At 42.0% G+C, this 24,245-nt stretch overlaps 1 protein-coding gene across 3 annotated transcripts in view; it reads left to right on the top strand.

Annotated features, from left to right (window-relative positions):
- The first annotated feature begins 697 nt into the window (after nt 1-697).
- Nucleotides 698-24,245, top strand: part of GPCPD1 (glycerophosphocholine phosphodiesterase 1) — a 733,645-nt gene continuing 710,097 nt past the window's right edge. The window contains exons 1-2 of one of the 3 annotated variants that reach the window (XM_078649508.1): nt 730-881; nt 10,889-11,029. The gene's annotated coding sequence lies outside the window, so the exon portion shown is untranslated. Of the gene's footprint in view, nt 1,477-10,888; nt 11,030-24,245 lie in introns of all 3 variants that reach the window. The other 2 variants (XM_078649507.1, XM_078649506.1) reach the window with 2 other exon arrangements.

Below are 24,245 nucleotides of genomic sequence, written 5' to 3'. Positions count from 1 at the left end.
CCCCAGCAGTGTCTTCACATTACAGAAGTAAGCAGTGTTTGAAATGAAAAATTAGAAGTGCAGCTACTCTCAAATCAAAAGTATAGCATTTCTCTTGAGAAGTGCCGGTACTCTCTGTCTCAAAATAAATAAGGGCCGGTTAGGTACTCTCCGTACCGGACAGTACCGGCCCATTTAAAGCACTGGGAGTAGAGAACTATTGCTTTTATTAATTTTTGTTTTTGTTGCAGTTTTATACAGCGCGAACTCGTCCCAAAGATATTGGAGCACTGTACATTCACACGGACACATTCATTTTTGGTAGGGACCGAAGGATTAAACGATTTGCCCACCATTACAGGATGTAGAGCAGACGTCGACACTCGGGCCGGTTTCTCCGCTCCAAAGTCGTTATCTGTGGCCCTTACGGCTTACGCCAACATGAAACCTTTGACGGTAACACATATAAATGAGGATTGCCGGTTCCAATAATGGCACTAGCAATTCAGTTTGCACTGTTACTCAAGACTTGTCCCTGTTGTCCATAGATAATTCAAGTCTCCCACGCCCCTGCTGGCACCTTCCCACACCCTTCGCAGTATCCGCACTACGCCGCATTCAAGACCTCTCTAGCACAACAACAGGGATTTCCTGGAAGTCCGCCTTACGTCACAGAACGTACTCGCTCTCCCATTGGGCGTCCTCTTTGTCACGTGACATTGTCAAGACCTATCCTTAGCCCTTAGCGCTGTTCTAGTAGGCAGTTGAAACCGGCTGGGACTGCTCCAGTAGGACGGCGAAGCCCGGGCGGCGCTGTGACCACTGCCCGGCATGGAGACTTCTCTTCCCCCACCTCGCTGAGAGCGGCCCCTTTCCCTCACCCCCCTATCCCCGACACCGCTGTGAGTACTGGCTGGGAGCGAGGAGGCATTATCCCACCCAGGCCAAGAGCGTAGTGGGATGACTGGCTCCTTTGGAACCTTGGGAGGGGAAGTTAGAGGTACCGGGGTGCTGTAGTGCATGTATATGTGCGTGCGTAGTCTCTTGCCTTCTCTGCGGATGGCGCTGCTATTGGTCTAAGGTCTGTGTTGGGCTGGCATGTGGCACTACCTGCCATTTCAGATGCGGATGCAGGGGAGACCGAATGAGGCTACTTGGACAGCTCATCTGCCAGCATTTCACTGCTGGGCTGATTAGGTCTGCGCCTGACCGTAGAAGCAAATTGACAACTATATTATACATTTGCCGCGTCATCACTGATTTTAATGGGGCGCGATGAGGCTTCCTCAAATAACCTGAGATGTTGTTAATCTGTATTCTTGGGAACAATGGAACCTACAAAATAAAGAGTGGGTTTTTAGCATTTGTTATCCACTCCTGCGTGTTTTTGGGTGTTCTCTGTAGCCTGGTGAAGGGTCCTCGGAAATTCCACAGTAGCAGTTCCCTGTACGCGACAGATTCCAGAAGATGTGATTTCCACTGACCTTCACTACCAAGGTGCGCCTACTTGTGACCCTGGGAGAGCCCTAGCTAAGGTCGTGCACAGGTGCTCCTGAACACTTTAGTCTGAAGGGCTGCTGCACGATGAATCCGTCCGTCGTTTAAACACACAGCTCACATGAGAAGGGTGATTCGTAATATAGTATACTGGATGGCTATTTCTTTTCTAGTGCTTTGATAAGTAACCAATCCTTATAAACCTGATCGTACCCAACACACGTTTTTGCATCTGCAGGATTTCTTTAACTGCCCATCTAAACAGCTTTAAGCATTCTACAGCCCTGATTCCCCCCCCGAACAAACCTAACTCGATTCTTACAAAAGTGGCGTGCGGTTTCAGTAATTATGCACCAGAACATAATAGCTCAACATGCATCAACATTTTGTTAGAAAATTCTTTTAAATATGCACCGTGTGACGTTTTTTTCAATTGATCTTTTTGCTGCAGAATCCATGGACGCATTTTCTTTGACTAACAATAGGGTAGCGTTACCTTGTGCCTAAAATGAATTATCTTTTGGTCACGAGGCAGTGACTTGTAACAATTGCATTTCAGCAAGGGAAGTGTGGGTGCCGAAGTAAACATGCGAAACATTTTAAGACTGAAATCTCATAAAAGAACGGGTCTGACCCCCAAAAAATAAGGAACCAAAATATTGAAATGGTTAGTGATGCAGTTATGTAAGTGGCTACCGAAACAAACTGAAAAATCATGAAACTGTACACTTGGGTGTTAATTGTTTTCTGCGCAGGTGAATTGCATTGGTGCATGGAAGAATTGGGAGGGAGGTGTATTGCTTAGTTGTTGAGGATCAATAGTGTCACTATAAATGTAGTTATTTGCGAGAGGATTTCCAAATTCTATTTTATTTGCTCATTCTCACGAGGGGCTGAAATGTGTAGCTGTAGCAGTTTATGATTTGATATTTCTTATCTCACTGTCGGCACAAAGCATGTGACAACATATGCTAAATTGTTTCTTAAAGTGTGCATAATAGATTCCAGTCGAGTACATGAATATACTCTTTTGCATCTATTTATGCACTTGTATCTCATTTTGAGTTACTGTAAAAGCAAGCAAGGTATCATACATTGTTTATTCTTTGCTGCTTCTTTTCCACAATTGTCTTTAGTTAGAATTCTTATCAGTCTACTTTTACTTTAAGGATGCTATACACCAAAGCTATTGGTGCAATAGCTTAGACATTTCAAGAATGACATTTTGTTGGGTTGTTTCTTAAAAGTTCTTTGAAACCAGTTGAGAATGAATTCCGCTGGATTATTCATGTTTGGTGCACATTTCTCACCACAGTAGAATTTGCAAAAAATTCTAGGAGTACTCCAAGAAATCTGTGCGCGCTATACATTTCTAGAAATGGTTGCATGCTTAATACTTAAGTATGCAGATTTTCCATCAGTTTGAAAAAGCTGCATTCATTAATACAATACAAATGTTTTAACATTTAATGTTTTCTTTTGCTTGAGGAAAATAGTTTTCCACATGGTAAAACCACTTTCCCCTAAACCCTCATTTGAATGTTGTTTTTCACCGTTTAGTAGGAAATACCAAAAAGTGACTTGATTTTCACCCCCCCACTCCTACCCAGCAATAGATGTCTTGACTGTGTATTGATTTAAATGGGCTACCCACACCCCTTCTATAAAATGTGATTTAATTCACTATGAATTGTGATTTAATTCACAAATGACGAAGGGCTAGATGTATGACCCATTTCACCAGTCGCAAAGGGCCCATCGGGCCTTTTACGGCCAATACATGCATTTTCCTATGTACCAACCCTATCTTACAAGTTATTAACCTATTACTGACTCTCACCATAGGATTTGCAAGTCATTATTAGGAAAGGGTGTGTAAATGGAGTCCCTTCCTAATAGCGTGTCACACTGGTATGTATGAATGTTTTATGGCTGTGAATGTGGTTGCGAAACACTTGCAGATTACCTCCAATTTCAAATTGGTGATTAGCCATTCGTAAACAGGAATGGGACCGTCCGCAAAATACCCCTCCTTCCCTTTTGAGAATGAGGGGGGGGGGAGAGGTGGCAAAATATCTTCAGAGCAGGCAGTCGTCCCATGGATCACAGCCTGTTCTGAAAAAAAAAGTTAAGAGAACCTTTTATTTTTATTTTTGAAATGTACCCCTTTTCCCTTTAAGGAAAACTGGATGCATTGAAAAAAATGCTTTATTTCAAAAGCAATATTAAAGCCACAATGGTTTGAGAATAAATATTTAACAAGGAGAATACATTTGCAATTAATAATACAAATACATTGGTCAAATAAGGTAAACGTTTTTTTAAGGGAAACAGAGACTTAAAAAGAAGAATGGGTACCCAACACAGAAGATTGGTACAAAAATATTTTTCAACGCTAGCAAATATAAGCAAGCAATTACAAAAACATGGTGCTCACATATTTAACATTAAAAACATAATTCATAACATAATATACTGTTTAAAACAAAGAACAAATGGCAAAAAAGAAACACAATTAAAACAAACAAGCAGTCCAACAAATAACAGGAATAGAAGAATGCGGTTAATAATGCCTAATGACTGTCTGCCAAGAGTGAGCGTCGACAGAGTTTTGACGTATGTTATTCTAATGTCATCATCAGGACAGACACACACTTTAGGAGAGCATCCAAAGAAAATAAATCTAAAAATTAAACGAAAAAACAATAATGTAAATAGGTATCACAGCTGCAAAATGATGCTTCAATGAATGGGAGCATGACACTGCACAGGATATCCTGATATCCTGCATAAAAAAAGGGGAACACTCAAGGGAGTGATTTAAAAAAAATAAAAATGCCATTAAATGAATACACAGTAAAAATGTATTATTAAAAAGCCAAGTCAAACCACAAACATGTGGAAAGAAGGCAAAAGTATAGAGCCACAGTCACCACTAGCCAATAAATCACAAACCAGCCTACGTGTATATTGTCAAGAGTGGCATTCAAATTAGGAATAGCGAGCTCATCCAGAATTCTAGACCTCAAAAGCAATAGTTACTGGAACGCAGTCGTATTAATCTAAGGAGTGCTAATTTAACTTATTACTAGCACTGCAAGACATACCAGAATAGGAAAGATTGAGTAAGACGTATGTCGTAGATAATGTGTCTATCCGAAAGGCCAGTGTAACATATCCTCCCGGCTCAGTGGGCATTCAGAGCAAAAGTATCTAATTTCTAAGAAAGAAATATGGCATAATGTATATATTTAAAAAAAAAAAGAACTCAAAGCAAAATAATCATGAACAGTCTGACCGTTAAGACGAATCCTGTAAAGATCACATAACGCTCCCCAACGATGCGTTATGAGTGTGAGACAAATCACAGCGTCTTTAAAAGAACTACTCACCAGTAGTTCTAGACAAAAGACTAGGCTCCTCGTTATAATGGTAAAAATCCCAACAAGCATTAGAAATGCAATAGGTCTCGCAGCATTAGAGTTAGTGCTTTTAGAATTGTTAATAGGTTTTTTGTAAATCTTTAGCATGAGGTTGAGGGTGAGTGAGGGTGAGTGAGGGTGAGGAGTTGAGGGTGCGTGAGGGTGAGGCTGAGGGTGAGGGTGGGTGAGGGGTTGAGGGTGAGGGGTTGAGGGTGGGTGAGGGGTTGAGGGTGAGTGAGGGGTTGAGGGTGAGTGAGGGTGAGGGTGAGTGAGGGTGAGGGGTTGAGGGTGAATGAGGGTGAGGGAGGGTGAGGGGTTGAGGGTGAGGGGTTGAGGGTGAGTGGGGGTGAGTGAGGGTGACACAAAAGGTACGAGAAAAAGAACGACGACAGGCTGCTATGGTATTAGGCGCACATACATATAAGACCATGAGCACACAAAACACGCCCATTGTGGGAGAAGACGTGCAGTAACACTTCCAGCCCACATAACTAACAGCATGAAACCATGTGCTGCCTTGCAGCACACTGCTCAATGTCAATCTTTTATGTATGCGTCTACATGCGACTCAGTCATGATACCAAGAACGAAGGAACTTCAAAATTCTGATGTCACGATACTGTTCAAAATAGTATGAAGGCGAAAAGTTTGTTCAAATCTGCAATCATAGAACAGAGCACTCTAAATGTAAAATGCTGTTGCATGTTGTACACAACGCGTTTCTCACTTGCATCTACGTGAAATTTCAGTACACAACTCATCGAAGGTGTAGGGCACAGGCGAATCCCTTTAAAAACGCTGTATGTTCATTCTTAAACCAGTTCCGTAAAAAGACCGTAATACTGTGAGTGTGTCTGCTGTAAGACTTGGTGATATCAACATCTGTTCTCGAATGCGTTTCTCAATTAGAGTTACCAAAAATCGTAAAACAGACTCACCAAAGATGAAAGGTAGCGTGGGGTTCCTTTCAACACGATCTTTATTCATTGAGTAACACGCTCTGTAAAAAGACCGTAAATGCGATAAGTTTACCCGCACTAAAACTTGGAGATGCCTGCCGAGTTCCCAGTCAAGAGTAAGCACTTCTAGAATCCTCTACTCACCAGTCGAAAGCAGCCTGTGGTGTTGTCTCCTGAACACGAAAAACGCGAAAAGCACGGAAACGAAAATCCGCGGGTGACTGAATTTAATTAGCCTGTACCTCCTGAATGCGCTTCCTGCATGCGCATGAAAAGAGGACTAAGCTTATGCGCCATATTGAATGGGTAACTAGACCGTAATCTACGCTAAAAAGCGGTCCATATAAGAAAACTGCATACAGCCGAGACACAATTAAACAACTCAATGCAATGGTCTGAATGTAAAAAGAATCCAGCTAGAGGGTGCCCAGATCTCCACAACAAGGCGAAATGCTTATGAAATTCGGTGGTTTGAGCAGTTTAAAAAGTGCCTGGACTATCCACTAGATACTGTGATTTAAATTCATAATGAAATGTAAACGTCAGGAACAATATACTCGTTGCTTATTTAAAAAGTTCCTGGAAGTTTGTGTGTTTGAATGCTAATTCATGAAGTGAACGGACGGAGGAGAGGGGAGGGGGGAGGAGAAATGCGACACGGCGGGAAGGGGAGGGCTTTGCATTGGACTTCGACTGCGAGGAAGACCGCTCACAAGACTGCTCAGCAAGTAGGGATGTGCAACCTTTTCCCCTTTCGACCTTCGTGTAATTTGAACTAATGCGGTTAGCACCCGCAAACTGAAGTTTACGCGCTTTCACGTTAAAAGTAGGAATTTCATTTCCCTCTGAATTTTGGTTTGAGAAAAAGATCACCAATATCGACCCACTTCCAACGTTGCAAGGAAAATGGTTTCAAAGTGTCTTTTAACATGTTTTTATTGGCGGAGCGGGGGTGTGGGAGAAGTGCGGCTGGCTGCCTGATGGAGTGGAGAGCGGGCGGGCAGAGAGAGTGAGGGGGCGGAGCGGGGGTGTGGGAGGATTGCGGGAACAGACGGGAGGGGAGGAGAGTAGGAGGAGGAGTAGGGGAGGCACGGCCTAGCGGCCGTGCAATCAAGAAGTGAGGGGGCGGGAGAGTAGGCAAGGCAGGCGGCTGGGGCCATGTGCACGCGCTTTTAAGCTCAATGCGCATGCGCATTGAGCTTAAAAGTCACGGGCACTGCAAGGAATCGCCACGATTCCTTGCAAGTTAGATAAAGAGTCGATGAGCCCCTATAGTCTCGCTTGCTCGATGCGCATGCGCATCGACAGGCGAGACCTAAAAATGAAGGGAATCTTTCAAGGGTTCAAAGTGCATTAAAGTAAAAAAAATCAATGGAAGACTCCATAAGAAAGAATAATCGGTGTCAGTGGGGCGGTAACCATACCGCATGCACTTAGCCCGACAGAGAATCGGTCGGATGCAGCGGTGACCAAACCGCATGAACAGAGACACTAAATCCCGAGTGGGAAAGTTAAATGAAAGACTTGGCCCAATGGCAGATCCAGTATTGTGTCAGAGAAACAACAAACCCACCGAATATTAGCAGATTGTCAAAAATATTAAATAATCAAAAGAGAAGACCGGGTTGGGGGCATAACATTCCCTACAGTTTGAACAAAAATAACAGCAGAAATGGAAAAAAGCAGAAACAATCCAAAATTGTGTGTAAGTACTAACATAGTCAAACTCGCACCAAAAAACGAAGGAAAAGGGAATCTTAAATCAAGTAGCATAGAGAAACGGGACATGGATAGTAATATTAATCACTGCAAAAATGATGCAAGTGATAATAAATTACATAAATGTGTATGGGTGAGATCACTGTCAACCCTTTATATATGTAAACACTAATGAGTATACAATCCTTGTATACTAGTACATCAGAAATAGTCAAGGCACATAACAATCAATGTATCATGGAACATAAACAATAATTAAAGTGCATAATAAATGACAATGCTCAAGGATGTTTATACACTGTTGGTTCCACCTTAATTTACACAGATATCAGTGGAGGTTGTCACTGCGCACCAAAAATGTGATTCAGAGGAAAAGTAAAGATCTTGCATTACTTTTAGTTTGAAATTAAAGAGCTGCATTCTCTAGTGTATTGAGTACCTTATTAATGCTGTCACACCAAGATCCAGTGCCATTCAGCCTGGTTTAGTATCTGTTGAACATCACCACCATATGATGCTTTACGTGTCAGTTCAATCACCTGCCATTTTATCTGATCAGGGGAATGATGGTGGTGAAGTAATTGAGATACCATAGGGGCATGTTCATTCCTGCATAACCTTTTGAGTTGTTTGACCCACATAGATTAGATTGCAAGGGCACCATAATGCACAGATCACAATCTTAGAATGATAGTTTGTGTGATTCTTTAAGTTGTGTACTATATTCTCATGTTGGAATTGTCGAGTCACACATTCTACAATTCCCACATTTGTGATGACCTACAACCTGTTTGAGTCCCCAAAGCGAGACCAAGTTGGGAGTAGGAGGTTTGGGTAAGGCAGCACGTACTAAATATCACCCATATTACATCCTCTTTTGAAAAGGGAATGGTGGCAATTCATTAGAAATATCTGTTGATTGGATCAGGGGTCAGTGCTTTTTGAAAAGTTTGGTGATGGCATTGCTTTGTGTCCAAATGTGGTTACACATGTGATTCTCTCCTTTGGTTATTTAACAGAAGGTGTTAGTAAAAGGTCTCAGTGATTATATTGGGCCTGTTTAAGCGATCTTTTGACTAATCGTCGGGGCTAACTACGATCCTCCAGTTTTTTGTTTCTTTTTAGCCAAAATATTCGCTTCATGAAAGTAATCCTTTTTGAACCTGCAATTTCATTAAATCCTGAGGAATCACCCAAAGGGAAAATCATTCTTTAGACCTCTCGGGTGGTGACAAGCATACTGCAGTAAGTTATTGCGAACCTTGTGTTTGGTATAAAGTCTAGTTGCTAGTTTACCCTCGCATGAGAAGATCGTAAGATCTTAGAAAGTGATCTTTTCATTGCTGGAATGTCACGTAAAGTTAAAGTCCATGGAACAAGATTTCAACCAGTTGAGGAAAATTTCTGAACTGTGTTCATTGCCTCGCCAAATAAAGAAAATACCATCGGTGTAACGCCTCCAATGGCGTACATCGGCAAAATATGGATTTTTTTGTATTGTCATAGATTTATTTATTTTACTTTAAAAGTTTTGTATAGCGTGAACATGAGTATCGGAGCGCTTCACAATAATGAGAGGGAAGAACAAGGTAAAGGGGAACATTGTAGAGCGAGTAAGAGGATAACCTAATGAATTAATAAAAATGTACAAGGATGAGCACAAACATTTCTTAGTACGGTAAGGTAGACAATCCTGGGTATTACAGATGTTAGGCCAATAAAAAAAAAAATCAAATCAGAGGACATTTAGAAAACAGACTAAGCATGGTCATTTAAGGCAGGAACTTGTTCATTAGGATTATTTTTACTTCATGTTTTGAAAGCAGCCGTGTAGGGGATTCTGAGGATTACCGGTGGGAGCGAGTTCCTGATCTTCGGTGCCACACCAGAGAAGGCTCGGAGCAACGTTCTCTTTTTGTGAAAGGTCTGAGGTTTAGTAGTAGAGAATTTGCACTCCTTGATGGTCTGTCCCCACCTGATAGTTCTAGTTTTTGAGCCAGGTAACCAGGGGTTTTGAAGTGGAGGGCTTTGTGCTTCAAACAAGCAATCTTTAGTTGTATTCTTGCTTTGTCGGGTAACCACTTTAAAGCTTTTAGGGCTGGAGAAATGTGATAATTTCTTTTTCTATCGGTGATCAGTCTGGTACCTGCATTCCACGAAGCCTTGAGCAGGGCCAAGGTACGTTTGGGGAGATGTTTTGTCTTTCGAATTCACCCACATAGAGGATTGCAAAATTTGGGGCGTATGCCGCTCCCATTGAATTCCCTTAATTTGTAAATAATAATTGCCATCAAACTCAAAATAGTTATGTGTAAGGGAAATAGTCAGAAGATCAATGATAAACTTGGTTCGGACAATGACCAGGCCTATTCTGGATTTAAGAACACCCTCAATTCCCTCTAACGGCGGGGTGTTGGTGTACAAGGACTTGATGTCCAATCACACCAATAGTTCCTCATCAGGATTGCAGTACATGTCTTCAAGTTGTACATTCATATACCCACTGTCTCGTACATAGCTCTTTAATATAAACATCTATATATTTGCACAGAGGTTCAAGCACTGAACCACATCCCGAGACGATGGATCTTCCAGGGGGACTAGATAGACTTTGTGAACCTTAGGCAACGTATAGAGGACTGGTGTCCGGGGTGATTTGGTGTTCAGAAATGTAAAATCATGAGCACTTAGGTAGCCTGAGTTCTTGGTTTCAGAGGTAATATTATAACTGTTTTCTGAATAAGATTCAAGGGATTGGTGCACAAGGGCATTTAATTATTGTTGTTCGATAATTGTAATAAGGTGTCAGCCTTCTATGATCCTATCGATTGAATTACAATGCCACCACCTTTGTCTGTGGGTTTAATGATTAAATCATTATTGTTTTTTAACATAAGGAAAGCTTTGCGTTCTTCCTGTGAGATAATGTATGGAATATATTCAAAATGTTTATTAAGCATGCTAACCTTCTTCAAAACCTTACTTTCAAAAGCAAATATTTCAATTGGTAGTTTGTTACTAGGCGAATTGAACGTTAAGGTAGGCCGTAAACCAGAAGGATTAATTTCCCCTTTAAAGCTCCCATCAAGAAACCAGCATTGGCATAGCCAATAGGTCTCGCCTTTGGGACGTTATAAGTATTTAGCAAGAGGTGTTGGCAATGTTTTTTTAAGGTATGTTGTAGAGCAATGTGTTCTTATATATTTACTTGAATAACTGACACGTTTTTCTTTTACAAATTTTATTGCATGATGTTTGTCGGTGACATTTTATTTGTATGAAAAAACTAGTAGTTATAATGTACATTTATAGATGACAAGCAACGGCCACACTCTGGGCCAATAAAAATACCTGCTGCAGTGTGATCCTTTCTCTGTCGCGAGTCCAGACAGCAGAACGTTTGAGAGTGGAGAGTGAAGAAGAAATACCAACAGCAGCAGATTCTCCTTTCACGTAAGTAGCTGGATGACTGGAGTTAGATGCACTTCTCAAGTTTCTGCAGAACCGCATAAATATAAATAATTCCTCAAAATCCTGTGATTCTGAGCAAATCAGTTATTCTCCCCTGCCTAACAAAATGAACGAGTCCGTGTGGAACGCAGCTCAGCGCTCTGATACCCTTCGGGTCGAGTTCGCACTATATTTACACGTTAACTTAAAAATATCGTTAAATAACTATTTAAAAGTTAAAAATACTATCGGATAAGCGTGTTTGGTTCAAGGAACACAAACAATCTGAGAACACAACCAAGCCAAATGAAACCAGCAGTTGAAAAAAAGCACGGCGGTGCGTTCTGTTCAATTAGTAACTTGATGCACGAAGAGGAATGCAGCTGCCACCCTGCGCGCTGCTGCTCGCTCCCGAGAGCAAATCGCTGTGGGACTGAACATTGGAAAGGAGGTGGGACATGCACCCTCCTTTGGCCATTTGCGTGCTTTCATTATTGAAAGACACATGCAAAGGCCAATCCAATGTGTGGGAGGAGTCAGACCCACAAGGAGACGTTTAGAGTGCTCACAAGAAGCCTCCCATAGTGCAGTGAATGTGCGCTGCGCTAGACTCGACCTAAAAAAGCGGAGGTATAGTTTACGAAAAAAATTGCAAAAGTTCCATTTGAATATTGAAAAAGTTGGTTTTCTCAGTAGGTACAAAACTGAGTCGTTGGCTTGAGTAATCTCCTCATTAGATGAGAGAACGAGTTCAGATAAGCTAAAAATCGGAAGAGGATCAGGTGTTTGATCATTGGAGAATTGAATGAATGAATGAATACGCACTTGTATAGCGCATGGCTACCCGAGGGCATACCAGCGCGTCCAGTAACACCAATCATCCATAACTGATCAAGCAAAAAGAAGAGTCTTCAACTGCTTCCTGAATCTAAGATGGTCAGACTCAAGACACATTAAATCTGGGAGCTGATTCCAAAGTTTAGCCGCGTTATAGAAGAACCGCAGTCCTCCAGTCCGAGCCCGTTTCATCCTCTGCACTGCCAACAGATGTTTATTGTTAGATCTCAACGTCCTCTTGGTGTCATATAATTGCACCATAGACTGAAGCAAAGCTGGGCCCTTGCCAGAGATGCACTTGTAAACAATACACATTGCCTTAAACCTGACTCTTTCTGAGACAGGAAGCAAATGCAGGGGGCCAAGCGCTAATTTAGCCGACTTATGCTTCGGGGTGTCCCATCAAGAGACGAGCCGTACAATTCTGGGCTATCTGAAGTTCCTTGATAGTTCCCTGCGGCGCACCCAGATAAACTGCATTTACGTAGTCCAACCTCGATAAAATCAAAGATTGAACCACCATGCGCCTAGCATCAAATGGAAGAAGAGGAACTGTCTTCCGCATCATCCTGAGCATACCATAACCATTTGCGGCCACCTTCAGTGACTATTCAATTCAAATGTCTTTATTCGGTTATAGTACAAATAACCATAAAAGCACAAAAATTAAAATTAATTCATTTCTCTGCTGCTTCACTGCACAGTAGTTACAGATAAAAAAAAAATACACAATATAATCCATAAAATGAAAATATCTTAATGGCATATGAATTCATATACACAATTTACAATATTTTCCGTAAAGTAAAAACATTTTTTAAAAATGCAATAACTGAAGCAATGCCATATTCATTCTCTAGGTATTGTATAGCTAAAAATGCAGGGCAACACTGTTTCAGCCCCATTTTCTTTAAGACGGGGACGATCCGTCTCCTTGGTATGTCATAATACCTACAGAATAACAAACTGTGAATGGTAGATTGTACGGAAATGTCATCACATGGGCACTTGCACAGAGCTCTCGCCCAATCATTTACCTTGGGGAAACTCAAGAATCTATGTAAAATGTTCGCCCTAAGACGTGTCAGCGATAGACGATCAAAGTCAACTACTATTAATAATAAATATGGCTAGGTACCTGGGGACAGCAGAGTTAACTGGTGGGCTTGTACCGTTTATTTCCTCATTTCAATAGTCTCTCTACATTCACCCAGAAAACTTATACTACTCTCCTTCAGAGATTTTCTTGAGACGCTGCACATTGAATGTGGCTTAGTAAAATATTCCAGATGTCCTAACTTTGAGAGGAATATTTTCACGTATTCTAACCATCTCATTTGCTTTGCGCCATGCAACCCCAATGCATTTGTTAGTATGTCCCGATTAAAACCTGTTTCATCCGATGTCCATATTTTATGCCAAAGGAGGACCGGTTGGATTTTAATTATGTCCTCCAAATATGGCATTCCCAATTCCTGATGACATGTAATTAAAGGCACAGTCTGGAAGAGAGAGAGAAGACATTTAAAAAATGTGTTTTCCGCAATTTGCAGAGTATATAACTCTACATAGCCCCATATTGCTGCTCCATAAGTGGCTATTCCCACACATTTTGCCCTGTAGATGTTTAATAATTCCCCCGTAGGGCGTCTGCTTAATTTATGGCTAAAGTTTGATAATGCCAATAATGACTTAACAAACAGTAGGCATCTAATCTTCACTACCGCTGACCAAGAACTGCACCCATCAAATACGATACCCAGATAAGAAAATGTTTTTATACATTCAATAGGCCTTGAGTCAAAAGTGATAGCTTTAAACCTCTTATTTGCCCATGCCCCTCAATTCATAGTAAAGGTTTTAGAGCAATTAATCGAGAGCCCAAGTTGCGTCATAAAATTATAAAATAAGTTCACAACCCTTTGAAGTGCAAGAGGAGTGCGGGCCATTAAAACTGCGTCATCTGCATATAAGAGTGCAGGGATTGGATGCTTCTCTATCATCGGTAAATCCCTGCACTCTAACTAAAATAGTTTCCAGATTATTTATATACAGAGTAAAAAGGAAAGGGGCAAGGACACAACCTTGCCTCACACGTTTCCTTACATTTAAGTGACTAGTGAATTCTCCGGCAAGCCCATAGCGGATTTTAGCCTTTGCCCCTACATAGAGCTGCTTTAAAAAAGTTATTATTAAAACATCGACCACCCAGGCTTTCTAAAATTGACCACAATTTCTCATGTATGACACAGTCGAAAGCTGCCATCAGGTCAACAAAAATCATAAATATTCATTCCTTTTTAACCCTAGTGTATTTATCCATTATGATGTGTAAATTGAGACCCTGTTCAACAGTGCCCAAGCCCTTTCGGAACCCGTATTGAAGGTCACTTATCACTTTTTCTTTTCCTCTGCCCAGATCTGCATTCTATCTAATAAAATCCGCCCGATGATCTTGACTGTTGAGTCCAACAGTGAGATCGGGCGGTAGCAGGCCGGATTTGCCCTATCATCCTTTTTAAAAAATTGGTACAATTATAGATTTGTACCATGTAGGTAAAAAGCCACATACACTACAAGCATTTAAAACCTGCGTTAAAATTGATCCCCATAGGGCTATATTCGATTTAAAAAGGTCCACAGGTATACCATCAGGCTCTGGAACCTTACCACCCAGGTTTGAATTAATTGCCGTTGTAACTTCACCTAGTGTAAAGACCATTGTGGGTATTTGTTCCCGGGTCTCTATATCAGATACAATCTCAAGTTGATCTATTACAGAACTACTATACAGGATCGTAAAATGCTGTATCCACTCCGGCTCAGAAATAGCGATTTCTATAGAGGCCCTATCTTGCTCGGCTAAGAAAGGCGCGTTCACCGCCTTCCAGAAGGCGGATGAATTCCGTGACTCAGAGGCATCGCGCAATGCTCGCCATGACTTTTCCTGTACAGTGAGCTTTCTGAGTTTTAAAACTTTTCTATAATTTCTTCCTGCCTCTCTTAAATCTTCCCTATTTTTCACTTTCATGTGAAGGGAGTTTTTTTTAAATTTAGTGTAAGCCTTAGTGCACTCAGTGTCGAACCATCCTTGTTTCTTAACATGCCTCCTTTTTTATTTCGACAGTCAGTGCTTTTTTCACGTAATTAGAAATAGCCACAACGTTTTCAATAATTTCATTCCTGGGGGACTTTTCGTCTAAACAGTTTAGGAACATGCTTTTACAATTTAACACAACTTTAGTAATGAATTCCTCAGGGTCCACCATGGCCCATTTAAGTACAAATCCATTTTGCCTGGTCAAAACAATGTTCTCGGCAATATCGGCAGAATCCATTCTAGCATTAGTACACCGGCTAAGCATCTTTACGCTTATACTTAAGGGGAAGTAGTCGCTTAGGGCAATCCCATGTGTCTTGAAATTACTAACACGAGACGAATATCTATTAGAAAATAGTCAATAGTGGAGAAAATGCCTCGGACGTCGAAGGTGGGACTAAACTGCTCTGTCGTTGAACACTGATTATTAGCAAACCCTAAATCAAGCATGATCATAATTTAATTAAGTGCGTTGTCGTACGTTGTGTTGAAAATGTGCAAGATTGTTTTCTCTTTCAAATGCCAAACCACATACGTCATTATCATTATATTTACATAAAAATGAATTAAAATCACCACCCCAAATCAGATATTTCTTTCTTTAAACACGTATGCAGTTTTTGAATATGATGATCCATGGATTTCAATACATCTATAATCATGTTTGTGGGTGCATTATTATAAAAAATTCGGTATCAACAGACAAGATGTACTGTCTATATACAGGTTGATAATTTGATATTGTGATTCAGTTGCAAGTAAATACATTTTCCCTAGTTTCATATATATGTACACAGCCCCCCTTTAGCACGGCCATGTGTGGAAGAGGTAGCTGGCGTATGGAAGGTCTTATAACCGCTAAAATGTATAGGGTTTATTGCCCATGTTTCTTGGAGGCTGATAATATTAACATTTTTCACAAACTCAAGCCATATGGTATTAGTATCCTTGGATTTTAAACCTGCAATGTTCCAGGACAGGAACTGACAATTATCTTCCTGACCCTTACCACAGCGTAGACCCTTCTCGGTAGTTAGTGTAAGAGTAGTAAGTTCATCTGAATGAGGGGAATGAGAAGTATAATCATTTAAAATATTTGTCAGTGGTTCAATTGCGGTACATACATCGCAGTCAGTGTGACTCCATGTTGAGGGATTATATTACTATTCACCATTACCAATGTACCCCCTTTATCTGACAATCCAGGGCTGCGTGATTTTACACTTTTATAGTGTAAAACCCTCGGCCGGCACCTACCCAGCCGGACATCGGACATTGTTTTCCTCACCTCCCCGTTGTGCTTTCCTACCTGCTTTCCCCAACCCAGTTTACGATTCCCCCTCTACCTCTTCACTCCCCATAAAACAGGTGTACGCGCTAATAATCTCACATTATTGTGTAATCTCTTGTTTCTTCTTTTCTCCTATGTCAATACTTGTCTATGTAATTATGGAACCTGTAACTCACTGATCCTCATGTAAAGCGCTCTGATACCTCCGGGTCTAGCGAACGCTATATAACATTTTGTAAATAAATAAATAAGGTTCGGGCTTGGACGGTAGGTATCCATAGGTTTGAAAGCCTTATTACTTATTGGTTGGTAGAAAAAAACCTAGTGGTACCAAGTTGACTCCGGGGCTTGTTGTTATTATTTTACGTCCTATTCTCCTCAAAATCAACTGTACCATTTGTGGTGTTTTGAATGTCAGCACTACACAATCCCCGCTCCAGATTTTTGCGGCCTCTGCCTACCCACGGTACTCTCTTAGCCATCTTAAATTCCTCAAAGATTCTTTCGGTCAGACTGATCTAGTACCTAACCAATGCAAGGCTCTATTTCGTAAAAGCTCCAAAGATTCTGATGCCCCAGTCGGTATTTTTGGGACATTTGCTAGTACCACCACATAAGGAGTGACCGCTGGTGGTAGGTCTAGATGGATTTTCTGCCACTCATCTCTTGACTCATGCTGGGAGCGTATATTATTACGACTATGATTAGTAAGTTGGATGGCAGTAGGTGGATTCACCAGTAACTTAATAGTGTGCTCCCTTCAGTTAACTGTACGTAACGGTGCGCACACAGAATCCCTATAAGTATCAGGGGTAGTATGGGAATTGGAATGTCTCATGATGTTACTTTGTTGAACGTGAGTGTTTTCATGAGCGTCTAAAATTTCCTGTACAGGGTCCTGGTTGATGAATGGATATTTCGAGAGTACTTCCATTTTATCAATTCTTCCCAATAGCTTATCTAATGTGCCTCTAAGAAGGGCATCAAAGGAATCTAATTTCTCTTTAAACAAAACAACCTCATTCAGGGCTCGACAAATCTACTCGCCCGCTTGAATTTGTGAGGGAGAATTGATGCGGACGAGCTAGGAAGACAAACTAACTTTTGTCCTCTGTCTTTGCAAACGGAGCAAAAGTGACAACAAGAGTTAAAGGCATTTTTATTGCTCCCAAAGGGAATGAGCAATAAAGATGCCTTTAAATCTTGTTAACTTGTCACTTTTGCTCCGTTTTCAGAGACGGAGGTCAAGTAGGTTGCAGTTGGGTCGAGGGGATTTTCCAAGGTACTAGACCTGCAGGACTAGTACCATTTTTCAGATTTTTTTGAGCCCTGTCATTCTTAACACTTATAGTGGAACTATCTATGGGTTTTTCCTTACTCCCTAGATTTTGACCAGATAGGGAAATACCCCTTTTGAGGATTTTTTTTACGGGGTTTTAAGGGGTTATCTTAGCCATAGAATCTGTCACCCCGACTTTATTGGGCGGTTTTTCCAGATTTCTCGCCCTCTTAGGAGGTGGTCGGCTATCATGGCTATCGTGTTCCTGTTCGCATTCTGAAATGTCCCATGAGGTGTATATAATGCATCCATTCAAGCTTTGCTGACATATGTCTAATGTTTCTGGACCTTCTGTTAGTGTTCCCGCCCGTCTTTGAGTCATGTCGACTATAGGTATGTCGCCGCCTTGAATATTATTAATCGGTGTCTCCTCTACCGTCATTATTTGCTGCTCTATAGCACCCACAGCTCCTGTTAGATAGTTAAGTAGAGTCTGACTGGTGCGGACCGCTGCTGGAGGCTGACTTTTATTCTTAATACTTGGGGTTTTTCTCTTACCCATTTCAGTTGTTAATATAACTGGACGCAGTTCGCAATTTCCAGTAGTAGCGCCAAGTTACAGGTAAACCAAATCTCTAGCAAAATCTTAGGCCAAGAAGGGAATAATAATATCCCACGATTTTACATGATACTATAAAACCTATTTTAATATCTGCGGGGTAGGTTATGTCCAAGCATAAATGCGGACCAAGGGCCGTGGCCCAGCCCAGTCTATTTCAGTCGAAGACAGGCCCGTGCGCCGCCCGTGCGTGTCCCGCGTTGCGTGACTGAGTTTGACTTAAAGTGCTGCAGGGGGCGGGCAGAAAGTGTGGCGTGCATTAATCCCAGGCAGGGGCTCTCTCAAAAGTGCAGGTTGTGGGCGTTGCGGAGCGGTCTACTGCTTCCAGGGGACTGGTTCCGTTTAAAAAACAGTGCTTCAGGGGCTGTGCAGAAAGTGCGGGGTGCTCGAAGCCCAGGCAGGGGCTCTCTCAGAAGTGCAGGTTGCGGGCGTTGCGGTCTACGACCTCCAGGGGACGGGCTCCGGTTAAAATACAGCGCTGCAGGGGCCGGGCAGAAAGTGCAGCGTGCTCGAAGCCCAGGCAAGGGCTCTCTCAAAAGTGCAGGCTGCGGGCATTGTGGAGCAGTCTACGACCTCCAGGGGACCGGCTCCGTTTAAAATACAATGCTGCAGGGGCCGTGTGGAAAGTGCGGCGTGCTCGAAGCCCAGGCAGGGGCTCTCTCAGAAGTGCAGGTTGCGGGTGTTGCGGAGTGGTCTACGACCTCCAGGGAACCGGCTCCGGTTAAAATACAGTGCTGCAGAGGCCGGGCAGAAAGTGCGGCATGCTCGAAGCCCAGGCAGGGGCTCTCTCAAAAGTGCAGGGTGCAGGCGTCGCGGAGCGATCTACGACCTCCAGGGGACCGGCTCCAGTTAAAATACAGTGCTGCAGGAAGTAAGGCGTGCTCGAAGCCCAGGCAGGGGCTCTCTCAAAAGTGCAGGTTGCGGGCGTTGCAGAGCGGTCTACCAAATCGGAGGACCATTGGTAAAATTTCTCGCGAGTTTGTCGTTCTCCGGATTCAAAATTCCATTGTGGGGGGGGGGGTCTCGTTTTTCCTCTGCCCCTCCCATGACTGCGTTGACCTAAAAAAATGTGGGAATCCTGATGTGGAAGGACCAGGGCCAATACCTGTGCCTACTTCAGAGTCCTCCGCCGAACTGGCTGAATCAACCTCCAAGGTTATTTCAATAGTAGTCATAGACATTGTAGTCTGCTGACCCCAGAAGGTCACCATTCCGAATAGGTCGCAAATTGCAATGTGCCTCATAAATAACGGGTCCCTTGCAACCTTTTTGTGAATCGCAAACAGTGTCTGAAACGTTGTAGTACATCAGGTCTCGTGACTTGCTAAAATACGCAATTTGCAAGACGCAAAACCCGACGGTCGTACATGTTGCCTACAAATATTTGCAAGTATGCGTTTTCAAGAAACTGTTGCCTCACTGCAGTATTCGCAATGTACTGTAGGTGTTGGTAAAATAATTACAATTGTGCTGGTGATGATCCAGTTTTTATTAATTCCAGGTTGGCTTGGATGGTATTTTACCAATCCAAAGCTGGAAAATTGTGCTTAGAGTGCTAAAAGGCTTATGTCATTTTTCAGCTCAGAAAGGCTGGCAATAGCTAATCCTATGTTTAAAGATTTAGGTGTAATAATGGTAACAGACCTATTCACTTTTTTCGCTTGCATGCTTGGCACTATTCTTATCCTCTGTTTAACAACTGATAGAAAAACAGACATTTGAGGTGAGCAGTTTTAGAGTGTCAGTGGTTTTGTTGAGTGTTCCATACGAAGGAGCTGCTCTTCTTCTAAAACATGTGAACTAACCAGGGTTCCCCCCTTCCTTTTTTTGCATTCTGATAGATAGCTATACTCTCTGTATACTTATTTACAACCTGACTAAATGTTCATCCATCTTTTTTATTCTTAAAAGTGATGCACATTTGCTCTCCATTCCCTCGCTCATATATATACTAAATGTAGGCAGGGGGCTAGCTCAGTAACCGCATGGCTGGCGTAAATTGACCCTTGTTAATTTCAAACAATAGCCCAATTTCATTCATCGTGTTCGAATAAATTCCTGCGGCATCCATTCCAAATATTTAGACTGGGTCTTGTTTCACTGACTAACAAAATAAATGATTGAGTTTGTAGAGCATGCTTGAATTTATTTGTGAATCCCAAAATCTGTCCAAATGGACATCTACATACATTTTATTGTTCGGGTATTTCAGCACAAATGGCAGTTATTGAGCTATCCAGGGTGCTGAACTCTCATACCATAACACTGACCTGTTGTTTCTTATAAAAACATTCACTGAACACCTTGCAAACATCTTATTTCTTCTGTATGATTAGAAGAAGACCACCCCTCGTCTATGAATGTTTCTACAATTATAGAATGTAAAATGGTAGAATAAAAAGTAAAAGCACAATAAATTAATGTTTTACTTTCTCAGCACTTCATCATCTAATACCTAGCAAGACATTCACAACTAGAAATCATATCTCCACCCTGTCTTCTTTACTCTGCACATACCCAATGCCTTCAGTTTTTAGCTTTGACTTTATGAATGTATTTGACTGTCTGCGGCAAAAAAAAATGCTATTACAACCTTTTGATAGCACAACAAAATGAAATAATTAGAAGGTTGGTTTACCCTAATTCAAAATGTTTCAAACATTTATTTCTTTGAAAGTATCAATTTCCAATGTTAATCTTAAAAGAACAACCCCCCCCCCCCCTGGCGTCCATTTGTTCATGGCGCGCTAACTTGGGGAGGGGGGTAGCTTTTGTTCCAACTGAACTTTGCGTTTTAGGTCTCAAAGGTCGACTTTTTCTGTATGCTTGAGATCTTGTCTGTACTACGTTTGGAAGTATATAGTTGACTTTCTAAGTTTGCTGTATACCATTGTTTCTTTTTTCCCCCAACCCGTTAAAACAGTCTACCAATCCAGAATACAATACAGTGCCAGACTAGCTAAGTTCATGTTTTCCACTGCGTGTGCTATTTAACTATTTTTACCCTTTTATGAGCTTGATCTTTTTAACTCATTCCTGTTTGGGGCTGCAGTAGAGGCATATTTCTGAGTAAGGAGTACCTTTTTTCCTTATTTTCTTTCTTTTTCTTCCCTTTCCCCCCTGGCCTGTTTTCTTTCCTGTGAGGCACTCTAACTGGTCTCTCCCTTCATTGGTAAGACACAAGTGTTTGAACTACCCCTGCAGGTATCATTTGGCTTTGTTTGTGACATATGTCAACCATGATGACGTTTCATATCTATGTTTGAACAAAGAATAATAAATGAAGGGATGGCTTAAAATAAAAGTATTTAAATTCTCCATTTCGGAGGTAGACCTCCTCCTCCTTAAATGCAGTCAAAATGGTTTGTAGGTGGCCCCACCCTGTCCTTTGGTTTTCCTCTGACTGATCCTTTGGAGCATGATAGCAGAACGTTGCATTCATTTTGCCCGAAGGTACTTGGTGCTTCGTTCACAATTTCTGGAGCAGAAAATTCCACTACACTTTTAGGCAAATTTGGGGCGGGAAGGGGAGGGCAGGCTAGTAAATGGTACAGGGAAGCAGCAGTAGCGACCTTTTTTATTTTTTTATTTACATGTAGCTGATTTCCCCAGGGAATCCCTAAAAGACCTATCATGGGTTCAACTCGCATGTACGTAGTTACATGCTTAACTCCTTCCCTGCTAAGCCTCTGGGTTTCGCATTTAACTTCTTTCAAGTATGGCAGATTTTCTAAACAACATACCGCTAAGTCTTCTGTACCCTTCTGGCTGCAGGGATATATAGCACATCTAGGATCTCCAAGAACCCAACATACCCAGAGCCAATAACCTAGCTGCACCTTGCAATGGTTTTTCATTGTGTACCAGGTATACAGCAATTCATTTGGTAAAATATAAAGAGTGAAAAATAGGTATCAAGGAAACCCTATGTATTTCCGAATTTGGAACAAAAGCAGGAGTTGAGAATCAGTAGTTATTTGCACATCTACACATTTGTGGGTACCCATACTAGCATTTGAATTAGAAGGCATTTTTCAAAATGACATTGGTTGCACATTCTTACATTTGGAAGGCAGAAATGTATAGAAAGTCAATTTATAATAATACTTGTTCAACTATTCTGTGACCCCATAAGTCTCCCGATTAAAAATGGTACCTCATTTGTGTGGGTAGGCCTAGTGCCAGTGACAGGAAACAGCCCAAAATGCAGCATGGACACATCACATTTTTCAAGTGAAGACTGACTTTTTTTTGCAATGTGCCTAGTTGTGGATTTTGGATCCTAACTCAGCCAGCACTTAGGGAAACCTAGCAACCTGTACATTTTGGAAAACTAGAAAACCCATGGGAATCCAGGATCGGATGACTTGTGTGGCTCTCACCAGGTTTTGTTACCCAGAAGCCCTTGCAAACTTTATTTAAAAAAGAAAAAAAAAATCCTCATATTTCTGTGATGGAAAGTACTGGAATCTACAGCTAGCCACAATCTTCCAGCCAGCATTCCCCTAAGTCACGTTTAAAAAAAATAGTACCTCGCTTGTGTAGGTAGGCCTAGTGTCCGCGACAGGAAATGGCCCAAAACGTACTGTGAAGACTTCTAAACTATCGATCACAAAAAAGACTTGGTTTTTGCGTGGGAATCACCTGTGTTTTTTGGCTCCGGGCTTGGCAGGCATGTAGGGAACAGACATTTCTGAAAACTAAACACCCAGAGTAGTCCAGGGACGTGGATCTCCAAACGTTTTCCTACCCAGAATCCCCTGCAAACCTCAAATGTAGCTAAACAAACACATTTTCCTCACATTTCTGTGCTGGAAAGTCGTGAGATCACCAGGCCAACACAAAAAATGCTACCACACTCGTGTGGGTGAGCCAAATACCTGCGACAAAGAAGGACCCAAATCTTTTTGTGGAGACATCTGAATTATCTATCACAAAACAACTTCGTTTTGCAAGGGGGCCACCTGCATCGGGAAAATGTGACATATTTTGCAGGGGATTAAGGGTAGGAAAACATTGGGGGAGCAATGCAAGCTACACATCCGTGGACTATCCCAGGTGCCTAACTTTCAGAAATTATTATTATTATTATTATTATTATTATTATTATGCGTTCTTATATAGCGCTCGATTACCCGTAGGCATCTCGGCGCTTGCCTTGGGAACCCGTCCTGGCTTTTTTCCCTGTGAGATACCCGTACTGGGCATCCCCAGGGTGAAAGCCAGGCATCCCGCCGCGGGGGGGGCCGTAGTGGAGATTAAGCAGATAATGCCCAGAGCTGCAGAGTGTGAACCCGTGATTCGAGTAGGCACCGAAACGAGAATTATCGAGTCCGTGGATATTTGGGCTCAAGACCCTGCCGCGTCGGGAATTGAACCCTGGTCCCGGTTCTGACCTCTGCTTCAGGGTCTGCCTCCTCTAACCAGTGAGCCACACTTCTCCACATTGTCTGGGTTTGGTAGATTTGGTAGATTTCCGTAGATAGACGCAAAGCCTAGGACTAAAACGCAGGAGCCTCCTTTGCAAAAATAGGTTGTTTTGTGATGGATAGCGGGGGAAACAGCCATTTCAACGCAATGCTATTACATCGCATGCGTTACAACGCATGCGATGTAATGACTATTGAAGTCGTAGTGAGGAAACTGAGGCAGTTTTCTCACAACGATGTGCACCGCCCCTCGAAGCAGGAACCGGGGCAGAGACGGCGACGCTGGAGAGGAACCACGAGGAAAGAGAGGTAAGGGGGGTTGCGCTTGGGGTGGGGGTTACTTTTGTAGGGTTTAGGGCAGTGTCAAAGTAGTTTTGTAATGTTTGTGTTGTGTGGGGTTGTGTTTTACGTTTTAGGGTATTTTTAGAGTGGTAGTGTTTTAGGGTAGTGTCAGTGTTTTAGGGTGTTTGTGTAGTGTATTAGGGTAGTGTGTGTTAGGTTTTACTGTAGTTTTGTGTTATAGGGTAGTGTCAGTGTTTTAGGGTGTTTGTGTAGTGTATTAGGGTAGTGTGTGTTAGGTTTTACTGTAGTTTTGTGTTATAGGGTAGTGTCAGTGTTTTAGGGTAGTGTTGTAGTGTATTTGGGTAGTGTCTAGTGTTTTAGG

This window comes from Lissotriton helveticus, chromosome 6, assembly GCF_964261635.1.
Source record: "Lissotriton helveticus chromosome 6, aLisHel1.1, whole genome shotgun sequence".
NCBI classification, from domain to species: domain Eukaryota; kingdom Metazoa; phylum Chordata; class Amphibia; order Caudata; family Salamandridae; genus Lissotriton; species Lissotriton helveticus.
Note: the sequence above shows the minus strand (reverse complement) of the source record. Positions and strands in the feature narration are given on the sequence as shown.